Source organism: Rhipicephalus microplus, unplaced genomic scaffold, assembly GCF_043290135.1.
Source record: "Rhipicephalus microplus isolate Deutch F79 unplaced genomic scaffold, USDA_Rmic scaffold_24, whole genome shotgun sequence".
In the NCBI taxonomy this organism is placed as follows: domain Eukaryota; kingdom Metazoa; phylum Arthropoda; class Arachnida; order Ixodida; family Ixodidae; genus Rhipicephalus; species Rhipicephalus microplus.
The window spans coordinates 6,858,173-6,877,545 of NW_027464597.1; the positions used below are offsets into that span (position 1 = coordinate 6,858,173).

At 48.4% G+C, this 19,373-nt stretch overlaps 1 long non-coding RNA gene and 1 other non-coding gene across 2 annotated transcripts in view; one reads left to right on the top strand and one right to left on the bottom strand.

Moving 5' to 3' along the window:
• Positions 1–3,202: 3,202 nt before the first annotated feature.
• Positions 3,203–3,275, top strand: TRNAT-CGU (transfer RNA threonine (anticodon CGU)). The gene has a single exon. It is a non-coding gene; the product is annotated as a tRNA-Thr (tRNA).
• A 7,662-nt stretch (positions 3,276–10,937) lies between these two features.
• Positions 10,938–19,373, bottom strand: part of LOC142786486 (uncharacterized) — a 75,797-nt gene continuing 67,361 nt past the window's right edge. The window contains exon 3 of the long non-coding RNA XR_012889069.1: positions 10,938–11,127. This is a non-coding gene — a long non-coding RNA (uncharacterized LOC142786486). The remainder of the gene's footprint in view (positions 11,128–19,373) is intronic.

A 19,373-nucleotide genomic window follows, 5' to 3' on the forward strand; every position in this document is an offset into this window, starting at 1 on the left:
CTCCATCGAAGAACGCCGTTCACGCTTCCTTGGCAATGGGGTCCCACCCACCGCTTCAGCTACCCTTCAAACCACCAGTGGACGCCGTCCAGGCCTCCCCTGGGGTTGTAGGGCATGAGCTTATTGACACCCTGCCACCGTTTTGCGGCAGGAATCCGCACCGGCTTCTGTCCTTTGGGAATGCCGCTCACGCTTCCCATGGCCTACATTCCCGTTGCCGCACTCTTTCAACATACGAGCTGCCAGAGAACGCCGTCCAGGCTTCTCTGCTCGTCAACCTCACCAGCGTGAGCGCTGCAACCACTATTTATTCGAAGACCGCGATCACCAACGCTTCGGACTTCACACACGACAGTGCCGCCAACTTGCGGCGTACCATCGCGCTACTCCGCGTCAAGACTAACGAACTGACAGCGTTAATCTCCGAGCGAGCTCCTACAATGTTGCCGGAATTGCGGGCCACTAACGCCGCATTGGATGTAGCTGCCTCGCACGACCTTGAAGCAAGGCCATTGGAGCAACGCAGGCAGCTTTGGGGCACCCTCCTGCAGCTCTCAGACCAGCTCGACGGCGTTGCCTCAGTGACATCCGCATTCTCACGTGCCGCCCCACCATCGCCGTCCACCTACGAACTGCCGGAATTCAACGGCGTCCGGAACGACGCCGACAGCTGGGTGGCAACCGTCAACGCGCTTGCAATGCGCGCGGCCTGAAAAATGAATCAGAAATGGTATATGGCCATAGACCGGTTCGGGAAGGTGCAGCGGCGTGGCACCGGTATGAAGGTTGGAAGCAGCAGTCATGGGCGGAGTGGAGCGTCAAGCTCATAGCTGCTTTCGGTCCGATTCCCTGTGCCACCTGCCCACGTAACTCGACTTTCTCTCAGGACGAAACTCGGGAAAAGCCCGACCTAGAGGATGCGATTCGAGCCCCTACCATCCTGTCATCTCTCGGTGACAAAGATGTAGGAAACAATCACGATCGTGTAACTCTGCCTTGCACAGGCATTTCTGCTGTCGTATTTAAAGCTCCTGAGGAGCACCGATCCGACGGTGCAGCCGTGTCCGGCGGGTCCCTGATGGCAAGCTTTGCGCAACGCTCCGCAAGAGGCCCCAACGCAGGTCGTCCGGGTGACTTAGAGGCACCGGTCCCCATCCTACTGGACATTCTACCACCTAATGAGACAGGTCTTTCCGGTGAGTCTAATAACATCGCATCTGACCAGACAGAAGAGGATATGCGTGCGACGCATCCACTGCCTGAATCGGTAGAGTCTCCGATTTCCGGAACGGCTTCTTTCGAAGATCTCCCGCGAGTACGCAGCCTGGTTTCAAGAATCGCTGACTTTACAGCGTCCGGGAGACCCATAGCGACAACGCTGCGCAAGTCGCAGACTACGCAAGTCACGACGCAGGAGCCATGCCACAGGTCAGCACGAGGACTTCACGCCAAGTTCGTGCAGATGTCTAATCGCACCGAAAAACATCTCTCAATCCGCAGAAAATTGCGCAGACGGCTGCATAAGATGCTACTCGTTTCATTGCCGGATCCACCATTTCCTGCCCTGTTTTCTAAACTGTGGTGGGACAAAGGAAAGCGTTCTGTGAACAACCTGCGACCATGTCGATCCAGTCGGGGCCGCCCACCAGAACCATCTCTAAGAAAACCACACCACCGCAGGAAACTTCTACAACGAGAATGCCTGCTCGGTCCACCAAAAAAAAAAACCCCGGAGTCGAACTACTTTCTCTCAAAAGTCGCAGCGTGGCCGAGGCGGTAGACTGCCACGTGACAGTCAATGTCGTCCCGCGGAGTCATCATCAACAAAGAGACCAACCAGGACCCAGTACCCACCACGACATGGCGAATGACCCGTGCGTAACAGCCAGTGTCGGCCGCCGGAGCCGATTCCGACAAACTTCCAGCGTGTTCGGGGCTGACCACGACGATGCAGCCAACCCTTCCCACCTGAAGCAATGTCAACTGCTGCAGCTAGCCTCATCCTTTTGGGATTCGCTCGGAGGATTTCAAGCTGGACGGTTGTGCCCTCGCGATCTCCGACTTCAGCGTAGCTCCCGCCGACTGGTTCGCCCTCCGCGGTCTCCTGATGCCGTGCAGCTCTCGCATTGTGGCACCCCGCCCTTGGACTGCTTCGACCGGATCTCCACTTTCCTATCTCCTTCTTTTTTCCTCTCGTTGGCTGGCGGCTTCTTATCCATCTATTTTCCTTCTATTCTTTTTATTCCTTCTCTCTATATCTTTTATTCCCCATATCCCATCCCTCTGCTGACCTGTTGAGGTGTCCTCGTAAGGAGAGACAGTTACGGGTCAGCACCTTTCTTTTCTTTTCTTCTGATATAACCACAATCTCTCTCATCCTTTTGAACATTGTCGTGTGGTCCATCGACAATGCTTGCAGTCATGGCCGAATGTGACGACGAACACCGAAACTGGCACAGACCCGCATGCTAGGCGAGCGAGGAAGAAGAAGCAGAATAGAACAGCTTGCCCAACTAACCGGTGTTGTTTCTGTCTCGCTTATTGCAATATATATATATATATATATATATGAGACATAACAGACAGTAATGCCAAGGAATGTACAGGGGAAGTTATTAGAACCAATGGAATGTAAATAAGAAGAAAGAAGAAAGAAAAGTGGATGAAAAAATTACCAACTGTGAGCAGGAATCGAACCTACGACCTTCGAATTACGCGTTCGATGCTCTAACCACTGAGCTATCTGTACCACTGGTATCTGTACTGAGCTATCTGTGCTCTAACCACTGAGCTATCTGTACCACTGAACCACTGGTAATTTTTTCATCCACTTTTCTTTCTTCTTTCTTCTTATTTACATTCCATTGGTTCTAATAACTTCCCCTGTACATTCCTTGGCATTACTGTCTGTTATATCTCATTAATATTGTGTTAAAACACGGAAAAACGAGCCCTTAGGTATACACTTCTTTCCCTTATTTCATTGAACGAGGGTCTCGTACTGGCAGACTTGGTGTGTTTAGGTTGTATAAGAGGGACAATTAATCAGCTGCCCGCTCAAAATAAGTTCACGTGCTACGTGACGCCAAACATGCGCATAAGAGTGTTTTCACACTCGTTGTTTGGCTTATAGATGGCGCTGACTGTCGCTCCTACTTCTAAGTTCACAGATAAGCCCAAAAAAGTGGATGGAGGGAGGGCCGCTGTGATAGCTCAGTGGTTAGAGCATCGAACGCGTAATTCGAAGGTCGTAGGTTCGATTCCTGCTCACAGTTGGTAATTTTTTCATCCACTTTTCTTTCTTCTTTCTTCTTATTTACATTCCATTGGTTCTAATAACTTCCCCTGTACATTCCTTGGCATTACTGTCTGTTATATCTCAATAATATTGTGTTAAAACACGGAAAAACGAGCCCTTAGGTATACTTCTTTCCCTTATATATATATATATATATATATATATATATATATATATATATATTGTAGTGCTCATCATCGTATGTAACGCAGTCTGGGTCTTTTTGGCTCGTGCACCTGGAGCTCCGGTCTGGTCGACGGTTGTGCCCTCAAGCAACAGCGATTGCAGAAACCAACGCGTCCGCTGCTGCAACCACTCCTTCTCAGCCACTTAGGCTTCACTAGACCGTGTGTACGTCTCACCGAGACCGTCCGGTATTTTCCGGCCTTCGCGGCGAAAAATGGCTGGACAGTTATGATCGAACCAGTGTGTGTAATTATTGGGAAGAGGCGCACAAACTGCGCTACAATCCTTTTTACCTTTATGGCGTCGCTAAAACCTGGTATTACAACCACAAAAGCGATTTCGCCAATTGGTCGGCCTTCACGGGGCATCTCTGTCAGGTATTTGTCACGTCTGCAGGATGCTCTGTGGTAGCGAAACAGAAGCTCGCAACCCACATCCATCGGGACGACGAATCATATACTTCATACATTGAGATGTTCTGGCTCTCTGTCGTAGAGCACAAAATGACATGACGGAGGTGGGGCGCATTCGACACCTACTGAAAGGCATCAACTCTGTGGCCTTGAATGCTCTCGTTATCCAGAACCCAACTACCGTCCCGGACGTCACCACCATATGCCAACGCCTGGACACGCTTTATTCCATGCGCCTTCCACATGCCTCCTGCGACGCTCGCTTTACCGGACAGGATGAATTGCGAGCCCTTATCCGCACAATTGTCAAAGAGGAACTCCACGGCCTTAATCCAGGCAACCCAACCATTGCGTCTGTCCGCCCACCTTCTCCAAACCTGCGTGAGATAATCAAGGACGATCTGGCATCAATGACAAACGCTGTACATTCCCCGTCTCCTGTGCGCTTTCCGGCGCCTTCGTACGGAGAAGTTGCATCACAGGCCCCGGCACCAGTTACAACCGTGCCTGCGGAGATCGTATGCGACCAATTGGCTGCGATGGCAAAGTGCCAAGGCCACCCTACAATTCTAAATGGCGTCCTCCGCGCCCCGTCTGCTTCTACTATGGCATAAAGGGCCATATATCCCGATTATGCCGCCGCCGTCAGCAGGATGAACGTCGTGGTAATGCAGCTTACGATTAGAGACTTTGCCCCGAGACCCGATAAATACGATCCCGCACCGTATCCTTCCACATCCCGTCGGTCGCCCTCCCCTCCACGGTCTCAAGCTGGACCTCGCCCTTCTCGTTCATCTCGCCACCGCTCTCCATCACCATTTCGGCGTACGTCATCACAATTGCGTTCCGTGCCGATATCTCCGGACTCAGAAAACTAGAAGGTGCAGTTTCTCGAAGGGAAACTGCTTGTTGTCTAAGCGTTACAACTCCTCCGTCTCGCCCAGCTAATTTACTGCCTGTTTGTGTGAAAGGTGTTTTTGTTGATGCCCTTATAGGCACTGGAGCCGCCATTTCGGTAATTGATCTTGAATTGTGTTTTCGCCTGCGTAAAGTGCAAACTTCTTATTCCGGTCCCATGTTGTGCGGCGCTAATGACAGTCCAATTTGCCCGACCGGATTGTGTACTGCTCGTGTTCTCATCGATTGAATCCGTCATCACATACAATTGGCTGTGCTGCCTTCATGGGCTCATCAGATAATCTTAGGCTGGGACTTCTTGTCAGCGGTGTCTGCTGTGATTTTGTGTGGTCGGCCCCTCATTCGTATTACGGACACTGAGCTTTCTTATGCTGCCGACCTTTCGTCGCCCAACCTTGTGACAGCTGCGGATTTTCTCCTGCCTGCTGGACAAGAACGTGTCCTTACGATCAAGTCACGAGACATTTTAGATGGTGACGCTGTGGTTGTTCCTTGCCAGCGCTGTATTTTTCGAGGGATCACCATCGCGTCTTGTTTAGTGCGGTTCTCACGTGGTCATGCAAGCATCACCGCCTGCAACACGACGCCAGAACCACTACTTCTGCCAGAGGGGACCCCTGTTGCCAGCATTACAGAAGAAGCCCCGGTTTGTGTCATCACTGGTTCATCTGCTTCGTCATTCTCAAAGTGTATGCCAGCTGAAGATCTATCTCCCGCTCTCAAGGCCACTTAGTGTGAACATCTCAACCGAACGCAAACTGATGCCTTAGTAGCGTTATTAATGAAGCACAAAACTTGCTTTGACGTTTGTTCCGAAGGTATGGGTCAAACAACAGTGACCGCCCATCGCATCGACACCGATGGATCTCGTGTCATTCGCCACCGCCCTTACCATGTGTCGGCTTCTGAACGCAAGCTTATAGAAGAACAAGTCAACGACATGCTCGCACGCAACGTCATCAGGCCTTCGACAAGTGCATGGTCTCCTCCTGTCGTACTAGTAAAAAAAGGATGGCTCGGTAAGATTTTTCATAGATTATAGATCACTCAACAAAATTACTTGTAAGGACGTCTACCCAATGCCTCGCATTGACGACGCTCTTGATACTTTACAAAGTACCAAGTACTTTTCAAGTTTTGACTTGCGCTCTGGTTATTGGCAGATTCCGATGCACGGGTCTGATAAAGAGAAGACTGCGTTTGCTACGCCAAATGGGCTCTTTGAACTCAATGTGATGCCTTTTGGCCTATGCAACGCCCCAGCCACATTTGAAAGAATGATAGACATGGTACTGAGGGGATTAAAATGGAAGACGTGTTTTTGCTACCGGCACGACATTGTCATCCTTTCGTACAGTATATCGCAGCACCTGGAACGGTTAGACGAAGTCCTCACGTGTTTAGCTAAGGCCGGTCTCCAGCTCAACACTAAGAAGTGTCGGTTTGCCAGTCGCAGCATCAAGGTGTAAGGTCACGTCGTCAGTAAACATGGCGTTGAGCCCGATCCCGACAAGGTTCAAGGTTGCTGCGGTACTGCACTTTCTTACACCAATCACACCCAAAGGCCTGCGCAGCTTTCTTGGCTTGGCGTCGTATTTCCGCCACTTTGTGCGTGATTTCGCTACTATTGCGGCTCTTCTGAACAAACTTCTGACCACGAGCGCAACCTTTGTCTGGTCGGATGACTGTGAAGTCGCTTTTCACACCCTCAAGCGATGCCTCACATTACGGCCAGTGCTTCGCCATTTCGACCCTGCCGCACCTACTCTGCTACACGCTGACGCAAGTGGACTTGGCATCGGTGCTGTCCTTCTTCAGCGGAACCACGCTTTCGAAGAAGAAGTCGTGGCCTACGCGAGCCGTACTCTTTCACCTGCTGAGCGAAACTACAGCAATACTGAGCAAGAATGTCTCGCAATTGTTTGGTCCGTACAATAGTTTCGCCCTTATTTATACGGCCGGCATTTCACAATAGTGACTGACCATCATGCTCTGTGTTGGTTATCGTCTCTCGAAAATACTTCGGGACGTCTTGGCCATTGGGTACTACGATTGCAAGAGTATGACTACACTGTCACATTAAGGTCGGGTCTACAGCACCAAGATGCCGACGCTTTGTCATGTTACACGCTCTCGCAAAGCGCCGAAGTTTCACCTTCCATCTGTTCGTCACTGGCCACCAAAATGACCAAGCAGACAGCTGCTAGTTCGAAAAGATTCATTGCCTCGGCGGACCTTCTTTCATCCACAGATCTCGCCTCGCTCCAACATGCCGATACCTACTGCCGCACAATCATCGATCGGCTCACTGGCTTATCGCGTGCTCCAAACAGCCGCCTAAGACGACAACATGCCCGTTTCAAGCTTCAAGATGGAACATTAGGTCGGCAAATTTACCATCCTCTCGGTAATTAATGGGTTCCCGTCATTCCTCGCTCATTTCGTCTGGAAGTCTTACAGGCGTTTCATGACGACGCGACAGCTGGCCACTTAGGGTTCCACAAGACTTACAAACGCCTCAAGTCTCGCTGCTTTTGGCCTGGTCTTTCCACTTCTGTCACCAATTACGTCGCTTTCTGTGCGTCATACCGGCACCGCAAACGTACCACGCGTCTTCCCGCGGGACCATTGCAACCGCTGCCATGCCCGTCCACTCTCTTTGAATTTGTAGCCATAGACTTATACGGACCACTTCCGCGTACGCCGGCCGGTCACCGTTGGATATTTACTGCCGTGGACACCTTACTCGCTACGCGGAGACGGCAGCTCTTCCATTTGGTGCTACCTCTGAAGTCGCTGATTTTTTTCTTCGCGCCATTATTTTACGACTTGGCGCACCGCGTGTGCTTCTTAGTGACCGTGGCAAGACATTTCTTTCACACGTCCTTGAAGTCCCCCAGGCCTTTAACACCATCCACAAGACCACATCAACGTATCCCTCAAAAACTAATGGTCTGACTGAGCGTTTTCACCGAACTTTGTCTGACACGATCTTCATGTACGTTCAACCGGATCACAAAAACTGGGACACTATACTTCCTTTCGTCACGTTCGCATATAATGGCCGTGTACCGACTTTCGTTCTGGACACCACCTTTTTGTCCACATCTTCCGTTCCATCTTCATATATCCCGGAAGAGTTCGCCACTCGCATCGCTCGCTGCCGTGAAATTTCCCGCGCCAACACTGCTACCATTGAGGAGAAGAGAAAAATCGACATTGATGCAAAGCGTCGAGTTGTTCTGTTCCGCCCAGGCAACGAAATCCTTTTGTGGGCACTTGTTCGTGCATCTGGGCTCTGCGAAAAATTCCTTCACCAATATCTTGGTCCATACACCGCTCTAGAACGAACATCCGAAGTAAACTATCGCGTTGCCCCTGTCAGCGCGGCTCCTGATCGTCGTCACCGCCACACCGAGATCGTCCACATCTCTCGAGTCAAACCCTATATTCGGCGTTCCAACCCTTTCTAACTTGCTGCCCTCTTTCGCGAAGGGGAGAAAATAGTGTGAGCACTGACTATGTACTTCATCTTCATCAGTATGACAAAAACATTGTAGTGATCATCATCGTATGTCACGTGGGCTGTCTCTTTGTCTCGTGCACCTGGATTAAAGATATAACCTGGTTACTGCCGTACCAGACGTGGTAACATAATATACATATATATATATATATATATATATATATATATATATATATATATATATATATATTTATATATATATACATATATATATATATACCGTGCCGCGACAACTTCGGGACCGCAAGGTTATAAATATGAAAGTAGATGCGCTTTCACATAACAACTGTTTATTGTGCCGACGTTTTGACGGGAACCCCGTCTTTCTCAAGGCATAATACTATTTACACATGTTCCGTGTCTTCTTATAGCCTGTCGAGACAGAATGGAAGGGGTCAAAAGTAAAGTAAAAAAGGAAAAAAAACAAAGAAAAGAGAGAGAGAGAAAAAAAAGTGAAGAAGAAACAGCGAAACGGGAGGACAAACATTAAATGAAATATAGAAAATCTAGGAGAAGAAGCAAGACCGTAACGGCGTAATTAGAAAGGGGCCGCATCTCAACAGAGTAGGGCAGAGGTAGATGAGCAATGTCATCATTGTCAACAATCCCTCCCCCACACCCACTCTTCCCCAAGTGGGCAGTGAGCCGCCGTTCCTGTGTTTCACCTTTCCGTGTAGTTCGCTGGCGGCTCGTTCCTCTTTGAAGTTTAGGACAAGTTGATGGGGAGGGCTTAAGTGCTTCGAGTGCTTGCTGGTGGCGTCGGGAGGAATGAAAAAGCCGGTGATTGAGGCACCGCCATCGATATTCAATATATGCAATGGCTCCTTGTCAGTGAAGGAACAGAATGTGCGTTAAAAATTAGAAAAGGGGAAAAAAAGAACAGGGGGGGGGGAGACTGTACGACATCCCGGACAGTCACCACACAGTTGCGGCTCACTGGGAAGACATGCGCGCATGTATGAAAAAGTAACGAAAGCACCTAGCTGTCAGCTCCTTGTCAGTGAACAAACATAATGTGCGTTAAATCTTAAAGAAGAAAAAGAAAAGAAAAGAAAGGGGGGGGGGGTGTACGACATCCGGGACCACTTATCTGTGCGTTCCGGCTGTGATTGATGAGGCAAATCATTTCTGTGTTGTCAGATACACAGGCCAAAAGCTTTGTTAGCGGGTAATGTTATTGTCGTAATGAAACCGAACTGATTAGAGAGAAGCGTTTGCGTCTTTTAGCGGTCGTAACGCTGACAGAGTGCCTGGGTGTTCATTTATTCCGGATTTTATCGTGTTAAATTTGTAGATAAAATAAGATTCCCGTTGTTCCCGTTCTCTGATTGTTCGAAAGTTGTTTTCTAGTAGTGTAATCCTGAGGTCATCAAAGCTGTGGTCTTTTAATGTGCAGTGTTTTGAAAGTGGAAGGCCTGGCAGAGATCGAACATGTGCCCGATGGTTGTTGAATCTAATTTTAAACGGAGTGTCTGTCTGGCCCACGTATTGCTTGTTACATACCCCACATTCCAGGAGGTATATGACGTTGTCTGAGTCACAGTCTAGTGCACCTCTTATCCTGTGCTTAAAATCCGAGTGGGTGCTTTTTCCCACTGTCGTTGTCTGCATGTGTCTGCATACCTTGCATCTGCTTTTTCCGCAAGGGTGACACCCAATGTGAGGTTTCACACCTATCTTTGAATTTATTAAATGATCCTTTATATTTTTTGGCCATCTGTATACAACACAAGGAGGAGAAGTGAAAGTTTTGGGTAGTCGCACGCCCTGTTCCAATATGTTAAAGTGTTTTCTTAGGACCTTGTTTATGTTCGGTGGGTTGCTCGTGAAAGTTAATAGCAAGTTTTTGTTGCGGTGTTGGTCGGCGTTTTTCTGGTAGTTGAAAAGAATCTGGCGGTCCAGATTTTCAGCTTTTTTGATGGCGTCATCGATGATAGCTGGCGGGTATTATTAAGGAGTACTTCGCGCATATGTGTGCTGTTTTTGTGGAAGTCCTTGGTGCGGGAGCAGATTCGTTGGAATCTGTGTGCTTGGGAATATATATATATATATATATATATATATATATATATATATACGTGTGGGTGTGTGTGTGTGTGTGTGTGTGTGTGTGTGTGTGATTTTATTTGAGATCAGCCACGCTTTAAACGTTGTTTTCACTGTTCTCGAGCCTTTCGCGGTCTCCTTATAATAATTGTCTTGCCTCCTTGCCTTCACTTTCTTTAATCTGGGAGCTTGGCTATGCAGAACAGCATGCCAAGCTTATAGCGCTGTAGCTACTCGGGAAACACGAAGCAAAGCAAACGAGTTATATGACAATTTTTGTCACTCAAGATGACAATCATTGTCAGTCAATAAAACGAACAAAAAATTACAGCCTTTTTTTTTCGAAGTACGTGGCTAGACCTCTCGCTCCCAAGTGTGCTTATTTCAGTTCATTGTTTAGAGAAGGCTAGACAAAGGGAACTGAATTCGAAGGCACAATTCATTTCACAGGTAAAAAGAAAAAAAAGTCCAATGAGAACTAACACGTTGCAGAAAGTCATACAGCGAATATAGCGGGCACTGTGAGCACGTTGAAGATAGACATCCAAACTTCACATGCAGTTTAATAGATGGCAGTAGCACATTTTATTGCCTTTATTTTCCTATTGATATAAATTCCTTGGGGCAGGTGGTGTTCCATTATTACCCTGATTCCAAGTGCAAATCCCGCGCCTCATTAGGTTGATATAAATTGTTTGACAAGTGCATGGCGGTTCGCACCATCCTGAATCTGTGCAAGGCTAAAATAGCGAAAGAGAAAAACAAGCACTGATTAGGTGACTTTCAAAGTGAGTGGTTTCGTTGCTCTGTCTTCTTATAATTTTTCTCTCCGCAGTAAATAGAGCTCTCACGCTTTGCTGTCATTGGGAATTAAATGTCTGCTATCAAATCACTACTCAAAAGCTTCGTGCTATTCAACTTCAGTGTTCTTGAAATCCTCAAGGTTTTTTCGTTTTTTATACCAGACGCATTCGTAGTCGTAGCGTACTTATGTTTCTATATTTACATGTAAAAGCTGCTGTACCATTGTGACAAAAATGATGATATTTTGGTTTCTACTTACCTTTTTTCTTCATCATCAACCAAGCACAAGCGCAATTTAGATCTTACCCTACCTTTTATCTCGCTCAATTTACTTCTGTTTTTTTCATAGTTTATAAATTTTCAAATATGCGACCTTGAAACACGTTTTGAAACCATTCGTACATTTTTTTTGCATATTTGTTATGCAGAACCACCTCTATTTTATTTTTACAGAGTGCATTATTTCATAAGCAATGAAATAATGCACTATAACGTACAAATTGACCACCAGATATATAGCAGGTTGACTACTTTGCATTTGTGTAGTGTTTATTTTATCATTCTGTTATATTATAGCGCGGCTTCCAACAATTTTCATGTAGCTTGGCTGATCATCATTACCACCAATATTTTTTCTTCATACGAGCTTGGACGAAGTATAATAGCTTGTTGTGCTAGTTAGCCTCCTCAACATCAGAGATGAGTATAGATGAGTTCCGAATTGGTCATTTGCTAGCTTGTAAATGAGTACAGCGGCGAACAATGTCAGACACCGTACTGCAACAAACGCAGTTGATTACCAACAGACACGTGTATAGCAATAGACCAAACAGGCAATTGTGCCGAAGAAAGTAATAATACGTTAATAAATAACAAACTTTTAATAATCAAAAGTATATAAAAAGATGTTGGTGCCCTTACGTTTAAGGCCCCTGCTACTCCTATATCGATTGGAGGGCTTGACCATAAAGCATTCAAGGTTCCGAATTTCCGAAAATGTGAAGAACAGATTGAAGTACATCAGGACGCTACGTTGTTTAACTATACGAAGAATGATTTACAGATCAGTATGCCAAATAGAATATGAGTGTAAGTGCCCTTTATGTGGTTCCTACCCATGCACCTAATAATGAGCTGTTAACAGAAATAATGCTGCAAGCACGAGACGGTACATTTCATAAGTGTCTTATCTCAATAGACAGTGCGTTTCTTGCCAACAAAAGCAAACATACATCTTACATCATTCTGGTGACCGGATCAGTTAACTATGCAAGGTAAGATGCCTCAACTAAGTTGCTATCGTCGTTATTATGAACAGTATGTTTTATGCACGCAGCCACATGAACACATCTAAACATTGTCGTATCAGATAAAAGGAAGAACCGCAGGAACATCACTACTGACGCACCGCTAATGATATGTCTATGTATTTATTTCCGATCAACATCCCGGCTTGTCGCACTAAGCTGTTTGCCACGGAACATATAGCAGCTGTCTTTACCTCTCAGGTTACAACACTTTTCAGCGGCGCGCGTTCACTTGCTTCTTGTACATAAACACACTAAGCAAAAGGTCAATCTCGACCTTTCAGTATCCTACTCGTACACCTTGGTCACGGTCCTTCCTCTGCACAAAACGAGCCCCCAGTGCACATTCTCAATGATTATTTTAAACATATGCTAAAAAGCATCCCATTCGCTGAGATCTGCAGCCGGGCATTGAAGCTTGCAGGATGTGAGCCCATTTTAATAGAGGGTGACCTCATCGCTCTTAGCGGGCATTGTGCCTATCGCGAAAAAAAAAAGATGCGGGGAAGAAAACTTACCCGCCTAGCTAACTTTCACGTTGGTTATCCCTCTTCACATCGACCCTGAGCAACCATATCGTGCCAACTCGGGCGTAACTCTGTCAGTCCGGACACCTGCTCGACCTAACCTTCACGAAAAAATGCCACCACCTCTCCGAAGGGAGTCTTGAGGAAATGCGAATGCATTGTTTGCGCCGAGAGAGGGTACCATTCCCGCCAGACGTCACACATTTGCCTTCACTGACTTCTGCGACCGTTCTGAGAAGCTCCCAGCCTGCGAACGGTTGTGAGTGAAGAGCAAGCGGAGAGAAGAGTGGGTGCGCCAGCGTTCTCGGCTCGGCATTGGCGTTTCACAATGACATTTAGAGCACACATTTTCGGGTGTTCTTGAGAGGCGCCAAACCAGCGAACGGCCGAGAGTGGTTGTTAAAAGAATGCGCCTAATATCTGCAGCCTGGTTGGGATTATGGCACGGCGCCTGCGTTAAAGGGGCCCTGAAACACTTTTTTATGTAACCATGGAATGGATTCACTAGAAGAGCTTGTAGCGAGAGAGGAAGACGGGACGGCGGCCAACGTGGTCGTGTCGTTCTCTCGCCACTTTATTATCCAGGGCGATTTGCTGAAGCGGAGCGGCGGCGGCTGCCACGTCAGTACCGCCAGGCCAGAAGCCCGTTCTCTACTCCTCGCGCCGCTCGAGCTAGCATCAGCTGCACGAGAGGCGTGGCGCAGTGATCGAGAAATGATGATGGTGATGATGGCACTACAGGGCTTCCTCCCTAGCGCTTTGCGCGATTTGAAGGCATATGAAAAAAAATAGTGACAAAAGCTACATACATGAACGACAATCCATAAAGTGTTCATTTGGAAAGTCCAGGTTGTCAACGTTGATGGGCCATCGGTAAGCAGCGGGTCTCCGGTGGGCGACTCTGGGAGAAGCGCAAGGGACAAAGAAGGAAGCGCCGGGTCGCTGTGGTCATAAACACGTGTGTCCCACGATGACTTGGTGGGATCACTGGAGAGTGCACCCGGTGCTTCGAGCATGCGTGTTTGACAAAGGTACCCACAGGTGGAGCCGTGGGAGGGCGCCGAAAAGGCCGAGCCCGTGATAGTGGCGAGATGGTGCTATGCATTGAAGTGGAACCAGGACGATCAAGTACGGAAACATAAAGTAAGCAGCAGCTTCTCCAACAGCACACATGTCGCCGACATAGCTGTTTGCAAGGAGCAGTGGCAATGGCAATAAGGTTGCCATTCCGTTTTGCCGCACCAAATTCTTTTCAGCAGCCTTCTTACCGGAAACAGCCGCCGATTGGAACCACCTTCCCTCTTCCGTTGTAACAGTAACAGACCCTTTGTTATTCAAGACTGCAATTTCTCAGCAATGCTTGTAACTATACGCAGCTTCCATTATCTATCTTTGTCTTGTATGTGCTTGAATTCTTATACATTTTTAGTTGACTTATGTTGCCTTCCTGATTTGCGCATCTGACACTTGTTTCTTCATTTTGTCTTTTTTTTTCTTGTGTGTTATAAATGTTGTACCCACCCCCTCTGTAATGCCCTACGGGCCCTGAGGGTATTCTAATAAATAAATAAATAAATAAATAAATTCTGGTCCGGACATAGCAAGCAATGGAACACCGACCTGAGCGTTGCAAAGTGGCTGACATGCCGGCGCGGGTGACCGAGTCGACGGGCGTGGAAACACCGTGGTCGAAATAGTGCACGGAAGTCACTGCAGGCAGTCAGGTCCACTGTGGCCGGTCTGCCGATGTTCCGCGCAAAGGCTGTAGTCACGTGGGTCATGATGAGGGTCATGTCTGAATTCAAGGTAGATTGCTGCGTTGTGGTGTCGCCCTTCTAAGGCTCCGGATGTTGGCCATGGGATCCGGAAGGCGTGGGCTCTACCGGAGACTTGGCTGGCGCACCCGTGCTCGTCGGGGAAACCTGGTGGATGTCAGCCTGTGTGGTTGGTATAGATTGTGCTGGCTGTTCTGCCATTAGCAAATCTGTCACCTGGTCCTTGGTCATTGTAGCAGCATTTCGGAAGTTCTGCTGTAGCATGTGGCGGGCAACAACTTCAGCTGCGGGAGACGTCAAGGTAGATGGTATTGGCTGCTTGCAGGATGCGCAGATCGCCAAGGTTGATGAAAGATCATGTTCAATGGATAATGTCGACTGTGGAAGCTCCGGGATTGGGTGCCGAATAATGGGTGAAATTATCTCGTGCCCAGACTCCGAGGCGCGTGGGAAGGTAGCCGTCGTGGAGTTTGGGGTCGCTGAGGTGTCGCGTGCCGTTGATGTCACGGAAATTGTGCATGTGGCAGGCACCTGCAGTGAACCTTTGTACGTGGGCGCCAACGGAACGCAGCTCTCGGTGTTGTAGTCAATGAAAGTGTGAGCGCCTTCTACCTCGTCGTCGTGGTCGGGTGCAGGATTCAATGTTCCTGTGACAGGATCTGAGGTAGAGGGAGTCGTAGACGGAATGGTGAGGTCGTGGTAATTAGAAGGTGGTGTGCCGGTTGGTAGCACACGTTCCGCCGCAGTGACAGCCTCAAAGTCGCGGCACCCTGGAAGCGGTTGGTACGTGAGGCCGTAGCAGGTGAGCAGCGCAGTGCAGAGGGCGTCATATGGCGGCGGGCTCGTGATCGATGTGGTGGCAAGATGGCAAAACTCGACCGGCAGTGCGTCGAGCAAGATGGCGTGCATAAGCGGCTGGTCCGCGACGCCATTCACAGCGAGAACGGCGTCGAGCCGCATGAGCCATGCCCGGGGGAAAGCCGAGTGGAACGGTGGCACTGGCGGGCAGAGTGGCGGAAGCATGGCACCTGGTAGCTCGCCGAAGGGCGTGTCCTTTAGGTCACCAATGTAGCCAGAGATGAAGACGGGACGGCGGCCAACGTGGTCGTGTCGTTCTCTCGCCACTTTATTATCCAGGGCGATTTGCTGAAGCGGAGCGGCGGCAGCTACCACGTCTGTACCGCAAGACCAGAAGCTCATTCTCTACTCCTCGCGCAGCTCGAGCTAGCATCAGCTGCACGAGAGGCGCGGCGCAGTGATCAAGAAATGATGATGGTTATGATTGCACTACAAGCTCATTGCCTGAGAAATTCCATGCCACAAAAGTTTTTAAAAATACGTCCAGTGCGAGTGGAGTTACAAAGGTTTGTCGCGTAGTAGGGAGTGATGGCAGTAGGGAGGGATGGCAGGGCTGCAGAAAAACGTCACGCGCGCTTCGTGACCTTGAGCACTTTTTTTTCTTCGAATGCGCGGCTTTTTTCAGTGTGATCGCGCACGCACGGGTGGACCAAAAGCGACCTCCCGCGGCGATCTTTGCAACGAGCGAGTGCGCCGTGTTTAAATCAGCCAATTACTGATAGATGGGTCGTAGATGTGAGATTTTTGGGCGTATGACGGGATTTGTCGAGAGAAGAGTAAGCGATTTTACGCAGACTGATAATTTATTGTGAATTCCAGGCCGCGTGTTGTGTTATAATATTTGGCTAGAGTGTTGTCGAGAGCCTCTACCACCACAGACAGACAAACAGATGAACATTATTTGCGTCCTCGAAAGAAGGTTCCTAAGAACCCGCCTAGGGCTGCACCCGCAACGGGGTTGGGGACTAAAAATTCTCGATCGCTTCACAGGCTCCCTGCACCGCCCGGGGTTGTTTCGTAAATTGTGAACTTCCGATGCATTCTAACAAGTCTGTCTCGTTTATGGGATGCCTCCTTGTTGAAACGCGCAAGCGGGGGCACCGCCACATCAAATTAGGAAACGTGGTGAGCTGATTGCATGCCAAGCAGTTAGGAGAAATGTCCGTATACATTGCCCGAGTGGTCGGTGACGGAAAGGATCTATATTGGAGTAGTTGGAGGACTATCTGGTGTCTCTTTATTAGTTTTCTGTGCGGTTCTGAAAAGGACTTCCTACCTAATCGGTAGTGCGAACATAGCTCATGAAATGTGGTCAACGGGTCCCCGTCGGCACCATCACCATTCATCTCCCCCTCAGTATGAGGGGGGCTCATTAGCCCAGGGCGCATAATGAGTCCTCACGACCGACCATGCGTGAGCCATTTCGTTGGGGTTCGTGATGCCGGAGACGGAGGCGTCCATGTGGGCGGGGAACCACGTCAACTAGTGAGGAAATACTGTGCTGTTCATGATACTATGTCAAACAACATGATGGCCGCCATAGAATCAGAAAAAATAGCAGGTGAATCTCTAGTCATCAGCCCTAGAGAGATAGCGACCTGTTCAGCTACCCCAATGGACTTGGTCCTCACCGAAGCGGCAATAACGGTGTGGCCGCTTACGTCTACTACTATGGCCACAAAGCTATTTGGTCCCGACCGAGATGCGTCTATGAAGAGCGTGTTTTCGCATCTGCTATTTAAATTAACTAGGAGGGTTTTAGCCCTCGCTCTTCTTCTACCCTGATTATGTACCTGATGTATGTTTCGTGGTAGTGGATGAACCATTATTGTCGACCTTACAGTGTCTGGAAGAGGAACTGCTCTTTCTTTAGTCAGAGGAGAGGTGATACCTGCTCAGGATAGAATCGCCTTGCCGGCTTCATCGCACTCAAAGTCTCAAAATCTGGGCAGTGTGATGTGCTTAAATTATTTGTTAAGCTTGTTATGAATACCCAACGCCTTGAGTTTCATGGTACTCGTTTGAGAAGGGAGGCCCAAAACCTTTTTTGAAAGTTTGTCGAATCTGGACTTCTAGTTTGATCTTTTCGGCAGTAAACGATGCGTGCATAGAGGCGGCGTAATTGTTATGACTCAAAAGAAAGGCATAGAATAGCCGGAAGAAGTTGTCCTCCTTGATGCCTCCTCGTCCACCTGAGATCATTTCAATAAGCCAAACGGTGGCAGCAGTGTGCTGTTGCAGCTTCTGTACTGTAGCTGCTTTCCTGCTGTTCTCAGAGATTAACATGCCTAGTATGTGTATAGTGTCTTTGTGGGGTACTCCCGCGCCGGTCTTCATGAATAGGTGTATGTCGATATCCGAGGTTGGTATCTATTCATCAGGGCGTCGACCCGTGCGAATGGGTCGATAAACAAGGAGCTCGGACTTGTCTGACAGCACTAGGCTCATACGAGAGATGTGTTTCTCGACCGTGCGTACAGCTTCTTGAAGCGTACTATCGGTGTGGCTCATCAAGCCACCCCATGACCAAAGCGTGATGTAGTAAGCATAGATGGCGGAGCCGATGTCATTGTTGTTATAAAGATCTCTAGCTAGAGCCGTCGTACCTATGTTAAAAATAAGGGGCGAGATCACTGCCCCTTGAGGATTGCCTGTGTTTCCTAGATGAAACTTCTTTGATTTCATCTCCCCTAACTTTATGGTGGCGGTTCTATCTTTCACTTTCACTTTATTTCCTTAAAGGCCCCGAGTGGGGGCATTACATAAGTGGTGGGTGTACAGTAAGGATACATGATACATGGCCATTCAGGAGCAGAGGTGCACTTTTACAGCATCTATGAAAGCATCTGTGTGGTGGTGGCAACGATGGCGTTGGGAAGGCCATTCCAGTCTACAATGATGCGTGGGAACAAAGAAGACGAGAAGGTGAGAGTACGGGTTTGAGGACGAGCAACACTAAGTAATTACCTGTACGAAGAGATATGCGAGCAGGCCGTGAGATGTAAGGTGGCTGATTGAGTGAACTGTAATACATTTTGTGAAACAGGGATAGGCTGGCAGTGCAGTGTGACGGTGACAAGAAAGGGTGGGCAGGCCAGTTGGCACCTTTAATGAGGATACACTAACGTTCTACGAATACGATGAGTGAACGAACGTGATGGCGCGGTTCTGTACCATTTCAAATGCGTCTATGAGATAAGATTGACCAGGATTACAGATTGCGGACGCGTACTCAAGTTTTGGCCTATTTAAAGATTTGTATACTATGAGTTTAACATGAGGAGGAGAGCTGCGTTAATGACCTCTGAGAAAGCCTAGGGTTTTGTTAATAAATGAGATGACGTTGGACACATGCGGAAACCAATTGAGATCTTTGGAGATAGTTGCACCGAGATATTTGAAGATACTAACAGATTCAATAGGAGTGCTAGCAATTTTGTACGGATAAAGGAGAGGGCTTCGCGAGCACGGACAGAAAGTAATTTACGTTTACTGGGATTCACGACCTTAAGGCAGCGATCGCACCAATTCAGGACTTTAGATAGACGGCTCTGCGGCACAGCCTGGTCGGAGCAATTTCTCGTCGACTGTTAAATAACGCAGTTGTCTGCGAACACACGAATACTTCCAATGGCAGATCATTGATATACATCAGGAACAATAGGGGACCCAGCATGGAACCCTTGAAGACGCCGGAGGATACAGGGACGGGGTT